Source organism: Oryx dammah, unplaced genomic scaffold, assembly GCF_014754425.2.
Source record: "Oryx dammah isolate SB20612 unplaced genomic scaffold, SCBI_Odam_1.1 HiC_scaffold_7, whole genome shotgun sequence".
Taxonomy (NCBI): domain Eukaryota; kingdom Metazoa; phylum Chordata; class Mammalia; order Artiodactyla; family Bovidae; genus Oryx; species Oryx dammah.
Window position 1 is genome coordinate 17,182,121 of NW_024070191.1, and position 10,471 is coordinate 17,192,591.

Consider the following 10,471-nt stretch of genomic DNA (forward strand, 5'->3'; position numbering starts at 1 on the left):
ATGAGACGGCTAGATGGCATCACTGACTCGATGGACATGAGTCTGAGTGAACTCCGGGAGTTGGTGATGGACAGGGAGGCCTGGCATGCTGTTATTCATGGGGTCACAAAGAGTTGGACACGACTGAGCGACTGAACTGAACTGAACTGAAGGGCTGTGAGAAAGAATCTGTTCCAGGACTCTTGAGATTCTTCTGGTGGTTTGCTGGCAATCTTCGGTCTTTCTCAGCCTATTAGAAGCATCATGCCAATCATCACATGTTTTCATTTTCCATGGGATGCTTTCCTTGCATACAGATCCCTATGTACAGGTCTCCCCCATTTTATAAGTCATACTGGATTGATGTCCACCTTGATGATCTCGTGGCAACTCTTACATCTTTAATGATCCTATTGCCAAATAAGGTAACATTTTGAGATACTGGGGATTAGAACATTAATGTGAAATTTTGTGGGGATATAATTCAACTGGTAACTCTTAATATATGTTAAGCATTTGCCTTTAATTTAATCCCCACACTAACCCTATAAAAGGTGTCATTATTTCCACTTTAGAGTAAACAGACTTCAGTAGTTTAAGTAAATTATCCAGTTACACAGTGGCAAATGTCAGATTCAGGAGTTAAAACCAGATTTAATTGAGCCCAAGCCTCATGTATTTAGAGTGACATTTTGAAACTTTTAAACAAATTACAACTTTCAAACCAGTTTCCTTACTGACATATGTCTGAAGATAGCAATACATATTTGCAAGTGTAATTATTTAAAAGGATTGTTATATTTACAGCATTGCTTATGGTTGCAGTTTCATAGGTATATATTGACTTCAGACCCATCAAGATGCATGCACAAAACATGCACAACTGTTTTGTATGTCAGTTACACCTCTATAAAAAGGAGGAGTGTACATGCGAATTCATGTCAATGTATGGCAAAACCAATACAGAATTATAAAGTAAAATAAAAAATAAATAAATACAAAAAAACAACAACAACAACAAATACTGCATGCCCTCTTGAGCTCCCCACTGCTAGGACATTCCCTTCCAGTCATTAATTCTCTGGAATAAATAAATAAATAATTTTAAAAAATGAAAAAAAAAAGAAGGAGTGCAACAGGGAAAAATAAGCAGAAATGAGCAACCAGAAGAAAGAGGAAAAAAAAAATGACTGGGGTAGAGGAATACCATGTAGATATTTAAAATGAAATGTTTCTATTTATCACCCAAAGATTTTTTTTGTCTTTTTGATGGTTTCTCTGCCTCATATGGATAAGTAGTAAATAGAAAGTAATGTTCAAACTTGGTCTTACAAGTCTTAACTCAAAAGACACTAGTGAAAAAAGATAGAAGCTTACAGATGTTTATGAAACCTCACCTCTAATTCAGGCAGCTCTTCTGTGACTTCATCTTTGAAATTTCAGAATAGATAACATATTCCTTTGAAATTAAATTTATGATACAGAAAAATATCTAGTATATCTCATTATAAAGCCCTTTCAAGCCTTTGACTTCTATTGTAAGTATTGAGTATTCATGTCTTGCAAACGTACATCAGTTCAGTTCAGTTCAGTTCAGTCGCTCAGTCATGTCCAACTCTTTGCAACCCCATGAATCGCAGCACGCCAGGCCTCCCTGTCCATCACCAACTCCTGGATTTCACTCAGACTCACGTCCATCAAGTCCGTGATGCCATCCAGCCATCTCATCCTCTGTCGTCCCCTTCTCCTCCTGCCCCCAATTCCTCCCAGCATTAAAGTCTTTTCCAATGAGTCAACTCTTCGCATGAGGTGGCCAAAGTACTGGAGTTTCAGCCTCAGCATCATTCCCTCCAAAGAAATCCCAGGGTTGATCTCCTTCAGAATGGACTGGTTGGATCTCCTTGCAGTCCAAGGGACTCTCAAAAGTCTTCTCCAACACCACAGTTCAAAAGCATCAATTCTTCGGCGCTCAGCTTTCTTCAACTCTCACATCCATACATGACCACAGGAAAAACCATAGCCTTGACTAGACAGAGCTTAGTCAGCAAAGTAATGTCTCTGCTTTTGAATATACTATCTAGGTTGGTCATAACTTTTCTTCCAAGGAGTAAGCGTCTTTTAATTTCATGGCTGCAATCACCATCTGCAGTGATTTTGGAGCCCCCCAAAATAAAGTCTGACACTGTTTCCACTGTTTCCCCATCTATTTCCCATGAAGTGATGGGACTGGATGCCATGATCTTCATTTTCTGAATGTTGAGCTTTAAGCCAACTTTTTCGCTCTCCTCTTTCACTTTCATCAAGAGGCTTTTTAGTTCTTCTTCACTTTGTGCCCTAAGGGTGGTGTCATCTGCATATCTGAGGTTATTGATATTTCTCCTGGCAATCTTGATTCCAGCTTGTGTTTCTTCCAGTCCAGCGTTTCTCATGATGTACTCTGCATATAAGTTAAATAAGCAGGGTGACAATATACAGCCTTGATGGACTCCTTTTCCTATTTGGAACACACCTTTGCTTATATGATCACATCATACATGTGTATACATATAAATTTTATTGGAGAGGTTCTTAGAAACATCTTGATTATGATTTACATTTACTTTCCCCATAATATTTTTCTCATCTTTTCGTTCTCAAAATTTCAAATTGGTAGTCAAATTCTAGAATGTGTTCTCAAGCTCATGGCTATGAGCATTAAACCAACATGTGTTAAAATTTACTGAAAACAAACAAAATTAACTTAACTACTTACTCCAAGAAATACTTGCTCTTGAAGATAAGACTGAAAGAAGCAAAATAGCTTGTTTATCAAGACTAATGGCTGCTCTTGTTTACCAAGACTCACTCACTTCACTGTGCCCATCAATCTTAATTATATCACAATTTCTGTCTAATTCCAATGAATTTCAAGTCTTTAAAGAAATACCTTAAAAATCACCTACCCCAGAGCTTAAAAACGATATATCTTCCCCCGACTTTCCCCTTTTAAGACACTAGTAAGACTATGCCAGGGCTTCCCAGGTGGCTGAGTGGTAAAGAATTCACCTGTCAAGCAGAAAACTCAGATTCGATCCCTGGTTCAGGAAGATCTGGAGAAGGAAATGCATCCCCACTCCAGTATTCTTGCCTGTGAAATCCCATGGACAGAGGAGGCTGGCAGGCTACAGTCCATGGGGTCTCAAAGAGTTGGACACAAGTGAGCTAGTATAAACAGCACCAGCAGCAAGACTATGTCAAGGCAATGTTGTTTTATTGCAATAAATGTAAAGAACTTAACCTTTTGTAACAACATTTTCTGGTAGTCTTTTGTAGAGTTGATAGTCAGCAAATAAAAATAGAACATCTGGAAATATGCAAATTTCTATTTGTAATAATAGTGGTGGTGGTAGTAAGAGTAGCTATAGTAGAAGAAGCTGTGGAAGTAGAAATCATAACAGCGATAACAAGTGTTTCACATGCTTTACTGTCAAATTAGGATTATGAGTTTAAACAACTCACAAAATCTTTCAAAAAGAACAAGTTACTGATTTATGTTTTCAGATTCTCTATATACAATACATCCAGTAATTTGAAAATTGTATTAATTCTTTTGGACTCTTAGGAGTTCAGTACAATTAAAATAATGATAAAAATATGTGGATTCTTAAGGTATACATAGTTCTTTATTTTCTTCCTTTAAGATTTTGACAAAGAAATAATAAGAAAAAATATTCCTATTTAAAAAACACAAAACCCAAGACCTGGGGAAATTAAAGTTCATTTAAGGACTATGAATTAAATCCTTCAGATTCAAAAGCTGATGTTCATTATCTCATGTCAGATTCTAACTTCAGTACAACAGTGAAGCAACAATTTATGACCTAAAATGAGATTTTAATATATGGTAGCACTTTTTATAAAGTAAAATAGCACAACACCTTTGTACACTTCATTATATACTAAAATAAGTATAGTACTTTCAACATATTGTTATTAGTATAAACAAGATTACTTGTTTATAAATTTGTTCCATTTATTTGTTTGTGAGTGGGGCCTGTGTACTATTTATTTTTGCATCTCTTTCCACGAATGATGTCTGGAAAATAGGGACATAACAGGGAGATGAATAAATCAGTTGAATGGATGAATGAACAAAAAATTGAATGGTTAACTACATAATTCATTTATTTTTCTGAAAAGAGCTCAGATTATTTTGTAAATTAAATTAATAATTCCCTAATTAATTTTTATATTGGTTTTTCTTACAGTGAACTCCTATACGTTATTTCCCTTTATCATGCAATGAAACTTTTGTTAGGCATGTTTTATTTGAAAACAAACTAAGCCAGAGCAAGAAATCAAAAAAGCAAATATATCCCTCATTACAATAAAAGGGATATACTTTAATTCCTACCTCTGTTCTCTGCTGATACCTTTAGGTTAACTCCATTAATTTGTAAACTGAAGCATAATGAAGCATTCGTGATGGTTCTACATTTATTCTTTTTGTGAAGCAAGCATATTAACTCTTGTACACTTCATATGAACATTACTGCATAATTCAGGACAGGGCCTACAACATTACCTGGGTCTCTAAGGTAACAAGAAATGTCACTCGTTGCTGTTGGAAAGTAGCCAGACACTAAAAATGACAGTTTGCAATTTTTAATAACCAAAAGTGGCCTAAATCTCTGTTCTATGTCTAACCACCAATAACAGGTTCAAAGAGTTTTACTGTATCTCATGTAGGTAAACCAGTCTCACTGTCAAACCACTCCAACTACTCTTGCCCTGTATTTCCTTTCCTGGGAAAGAGCCCCTCGCTGGGTTTTCCATTGCCTCTGGGGGTGTGTAAAAAGCTCTCTTGCTTAGTGGACCATGATTACACAGGGCAGTATTTTTTTATCCCTTGAGTTTAGTAAGGACAAGAACCTTTCTTAATTTAAGCTTCTACTAATGCAGGCATACTTCATTGTATTGCTCTTCCCTTAATTGCATTTATTAGATACTGGTTTTGTTCTGTTTTGCATTTTGAAGGTTTGTAACAACCCTGTGTCAAGCAAGTCTGTTGGTACCATTTTTTCAGCAGCATTATTATTTTTTTCAGCTAAGTTCAGTTGCTCAGTTGTGTCCAACTCTTGGTGACCCCATGAATCGCAGCACGCCAGGCCTCCCTATCCATCACCAACTCCTGGAGTCTACCCAAATCCATGTCGATTGAGTCGGTGATGCAATCCAACCATCTCATCCTCTGTCGTCCCCTTCTCCTCCTGCCCTCAATCTTTCCCAGCATCAGAGTCTTTTCAAATGAGTCAGCTCTTTGCATCAGGTGGCCAAAATACTGGAGTTTCAGCTTCAACATCAGTCCTTCCAATGAACACCCAGGACTGATCTCCTTTAGGATGGACTGGTTGGATCTCCTTGCAGTCCAAGGGACTCTCAAGAGTCTTCTCCAACACCACAGTTCAAAAGCATCAATTCTTTGGCACTCAGGTTTATTCATAGTCCAAATCTCACATCCATACATGACCACTGAAAAAACCATAGCCTTTACTAGATGGACCTTTGTTGGCAAAGTAATGTCTCTATTTTTTAATATGCTGTCTAGGTTGATCATAACTTTCCTGCCAAAGAGTAAGTATCTTTTAATTTCATGGCTGCAATCACCATCTGCAGTGATTTTGGAGTCCGGAAAAATAAAGTCAGCCACTGTTTCCCCATCTACTTGCCATGAAGTGATGGGACTGGATGCCATGATCTTAGTTTTCTGAACGTTGAACTTTAAGCCAACTTTTTCACTCTCCTCTTTCACTTTCATCAAGAGGCTCTTTAGTTCTTCTTCACTTTCTGCCATAAGGGTGGTGTCATCTGCATATCTGAGGTTATTGATATTTCTCCTGGCAATCTTGATTTCAGCTTGTGCTTCTTCCAGTCCAGTGTTTCACATGATGTACTCTGCATAGAAGTTAAATAAGCAGGGTGACAATATACAGCCTTGACGTACTCCTTTTCCTATTTGGAACCAGTCTGTTCCATGTCCAGTTCTAACTGTTGCTTCCTGACCTGCATACAGGTTTCTCAAGAGGCAGGTCAGGTGGTCTGGTGTTCCCATATCTTTCAGAATTTTCCACAGTGTATTGTGATCCACACAGTCAAAGGTTTTGGCATAGTCAATAAAGCAGAAGTAGATGTTTCTCTGGAACTCTCTTGCTTTTTCAATGATCCAGAAGGTGTTGGCAATTTGATCTCTGGTTCCTCTGCCTTTTCTAAAACCAACTTGAACATCTGGAAGTTCACAGTTCATGTATTGCTGAAGCCTGGCTTGGGGAATTTTAAGCATCACTTTACTAGTGTGTGAGATGAGTGCAATTGTGCGGTAGTTAGAGTATTCTTTTCAGCCGATTCTTTTCAGCATTGCCTTTCAGCCGATTAACAATGTGATAGTTTCAGGTACACAGACAGGAAAGGGACTCAACCATACATACACCTGTACCCATTCTCCCCCCAAAACTCTCCCATCTAGGCTGCCACATAACGTTAAGCAGAGTTCCCTGTGGTATATAGTAGGTCCTTGTTGGTTATCCATTTTAAATAGAGCAGTATGTACATGTCCATCCCACATTCCCTACTATCCCTTCTCCTCATTTCTTGCCCCTCTCTCTGCAACCATAAGTTCATTCTTTAAGCTTATGAGTCTCTTTCTGATTTGCAAATAAGTTCATTTGAATCATTTCTTTTTAAATTCTGCTTATAAGGGATGTCAAACAGTATTTATCCATCTCTGTCTGACTGACTTCATTCAGTATGACAGTCTCTAGTCCTATCCATGTTGCTGCTACAGCATTATTTTTAATTGAGATGTATATATTTCTTGAACTTTTAAATGTAGGAACTCACATTCACCGATCACTCAAATCTTGTTTTTCAAAATACCATTATAAATTTTAAATAGCTGTTTCATAATTTTTTCATGCTCCTTATCAAGATTATACTTAACTACATGTTAAGTTTATTCAGTCTTTTTTAGAATAATATTTATATACTGAAAATGTTTAAATTTATTTCTCAAGACTCAACCTGTCCACTGAATTGCTGATTCATATTCACCGGTTTGTTGAACATTTTTACTTGTATATCAAATATTCATTTAAATTTAAAACAAGACCAAACCTGAGTTTTTTATTTTCTACAAAATAATGTCATCATCTTAGAAGACATTCCTTGACTAAGATGGATAAATATCCCTCCAAGCTTACAGGATCTTCTGCTTTTAACTTGTGCCTTATTATTCTGCTTTGAATTTTTTCTGAATAATATTTATTACCTGAAATTATATTGCATATTTACACATGCATAACTGTCTCCCCAAACACATCCTAGAATATACACTGCTCGAGAATAAGAACTTTGTGCTTTGTATTTCACCTCCAATAGAAGTTCTTTGAACATTGTGGCTACTATAAATATTTTTTAAGAAAAAGAGAAAGGAAACATATTTGCAATTATTTACATATTATCTCTTTTCATTTTTACAAATATCCACTTGGGTCAAAATGAATTATTGATTTTTTAAAGTATTTATTTTAAAATGTTTTCCTTTCTTCACTTTATTAATTATAAAAAATTTTTTCATTGTTGGTTTCTTTTTCCAAATATGTCATGATAACATTAGCTAATACTTGTTTAAATTCTAACTTTCTTTTTTAAAAATTTTGGAACATCTAGAATTGCCTCAAATTGTAATGATGATAAGCAGAGATCCTGATCTTTTCCCAGACTTCAGAGAAAATACCTTTTTAATTTACTAGTAATTTTCGTCTTAAGACAGTCTTAATCATTGTAAGAAAATACTCACAAATTTTTATGAAGAATTTTAATCATAGCAAATATTGTTTATTTTTCTCTTTAGCAGAAGACTTTTTTGTTATCTGTTACATAATCATAATTGCTCTCATTATACCTACTTTTGAGATGGTTTGTGTTAATAGATGTCCTAATTTGGAACCAGTCTAAAGATCTGAGATGAATCCCACTTTGTCATATATCATGTGTGTTTTGTCAATGCTTCATTATGAGAATTTTTAATACAAAAAATTGGAATAATTTATTTTTTGAGCTTGTGATCATTTATATAACATAGAGATTTTATTTTTCAATAGTACAAAATTCATTGCCTATAAAAGAATACTTAGCCCAGAATTTTTCTCAAATAACATCAATGCATCTTTCAGTATATTTCCCTGTCAATGATCTATTCTGGTGTTCTAAATCTTCTTGAGTTATTTTTAACAAATTATTTTGCCCATAAACTCATCCATTCTATCAATATTTTTAAAAATTAGTTTTACACAGTATTCTTTCAAAATTTAAAGTAGTGCTTCAGGTTTATTTTTTAAAATTTAATATTAGATGGTTGTACTTTATTTTTTGGATAGATATTTTTATTTTCTCCACAAGCAACTGATTCTTCATCAATCCTTTTTTTTTCTAGTTTGCCTTTTTATTTACTTATTTATTTTGTAGGCATATATGTATTTATATATACATTCATATATTGCTTGAGGTTATATAGCAATGTTATAAACAGCCCTGGAAAGAGGCTGAGTTTGAAATGTAGTACCTTTACTTAGCTACATGACCTTGTCTGGTTGTTTATCTTTCTAATATCACAGTCCTTTCATATGCATAACAGAAATAATAACATGGTTTTTTCTTATAAGTCTATTATGAGAAGTGTATTTCAAACCCAAGCAAGGACAATGCCAAAGAATGTTCAAACTATTGGACAATTGCACTCAGTTCACATGCTAGCAAGGTAATGCTCAAAATCCTTCAAGCTAGGCTTCAACAGTATGTGAATGGAGAATTTCTAGATGTACAAGTCGGATTTAGAAAAGGCAGAGGAACCAGAGATCAAATTGCCAACATTCTTTGGAGCACAGAAAAAGCAATGGACTCCAGAAAAACATCTACATTTGCTTCATTGACAACCCTAAAGCCTTTAACTGTGTGGATCATAACAAACTGTGAAAAATTCTTAAAGAGGCGGGAATACCAGACCACCTTACCTGCCTCCTAAGAAACCTGGATGAAGGTCAAGAAGCAACAAAACCAGACATGGAACAACAGACTGGTTCCAAATTGGAGAAGGAGTACGTCAAGGCTGTATATTGTCACCCTGCTTATTTAACTTATATGCAGTCTACATCATGCAAAATGTGGATTGGATGAAGCTCAAGATGGAATCAAGGTGGCCAGGAAAAATATCAACAACCTCAGATATGCAGATGACACCACCCTTACGGGAGAAAGTGAAGAACTAAGGAGCCTCTTGATCAAAGTGAAAGAGAAGAGTGAAAAAGGTGGCTTAAAACTCAACATTCAAAAAAGGAAGACTATGGCATGGGCTCCCGTCACTTCATGGCAAATAGAAGGGGAAGTGATGGAAAACAGTGACAGACTTTATTTTCTTGGGCTTCAAATTCACTGTGGACAGTGACTGCTGCCATGAAATTAAAAGACTCTTGTTCCTTGGAAGAAAAGCTATGAGAAAGCTAGACAGCATATTAAAAAGCAGAGACATCACTTTTCTGACAAAAGTCTGTATGGTCATCTGATACAAAGAGCCAAGTCATTGGAAAAGACCCTGATACTGGGAAAGACTGAAGGCAGAAAGAAAGGGGAAGACAGAGGATGAGATGGTTGGACAGCATCATGGACTAAAAGGACATGAGTTTCAGCAAACTCTGGGAGATGGTGAAGGACAAGGAAGCCTGATGTGCAGTAGCCCATGAGGTCCCAAAGAGTCAACACAACTGATGAACTGAACAACAACAACAATGGTTTTTCTAGTAATTGTGTATGGATGTGAGAGTTGGACCATAAGGAAAGCTGAGCACCAAAGAATTGATGCTTTTGAACTGTGGTGTTGGAGAAGACTCTTGAGAGTCCCTTGGACAGCAAGGAGAACAAACCAGTCTATCCTAAAGGAAATCAGTCCTGAATATTCATTGAAAGGACTGATGCTGAGGCTGAAGCACCAATAATTTGGCCACCTGATGTAAAGAGCTGACTCACTGGAAAAGACACTTTTGTGGGGAAAGATTGAAGGTAAGAAGAGAAGGGGATGACAGCGACTGAGATGGTTGGAAGGCATCACCAATTCAATGGACATGAGTTTGAGTAAACTCTGGGAGTCGATGGTGGACAGGGAGGGCTGGTGTGCTGCAGTCCTTGGGGTCACAAAGAGTCATATACGACTGAGCAACTGAACAACAAGACATGCAGGGCAACAGGAATATATTTGTTTTATTTAATAAATGATCAAAACTTGCAATCATATTTACCTTCCTTCTGTTTTTATTTCTGACTTTTAAATTTGAACACATTCCAATTTATATTCTTCCTATTTCTTCTTAGTTTATATCACCCTGTTGTCACTTTTTCTTTAAGGCCATTATCTCTGAGCCCCAGTTCCTTACTTGCAGGAAGAACTATAAGCACTCATTTCCTT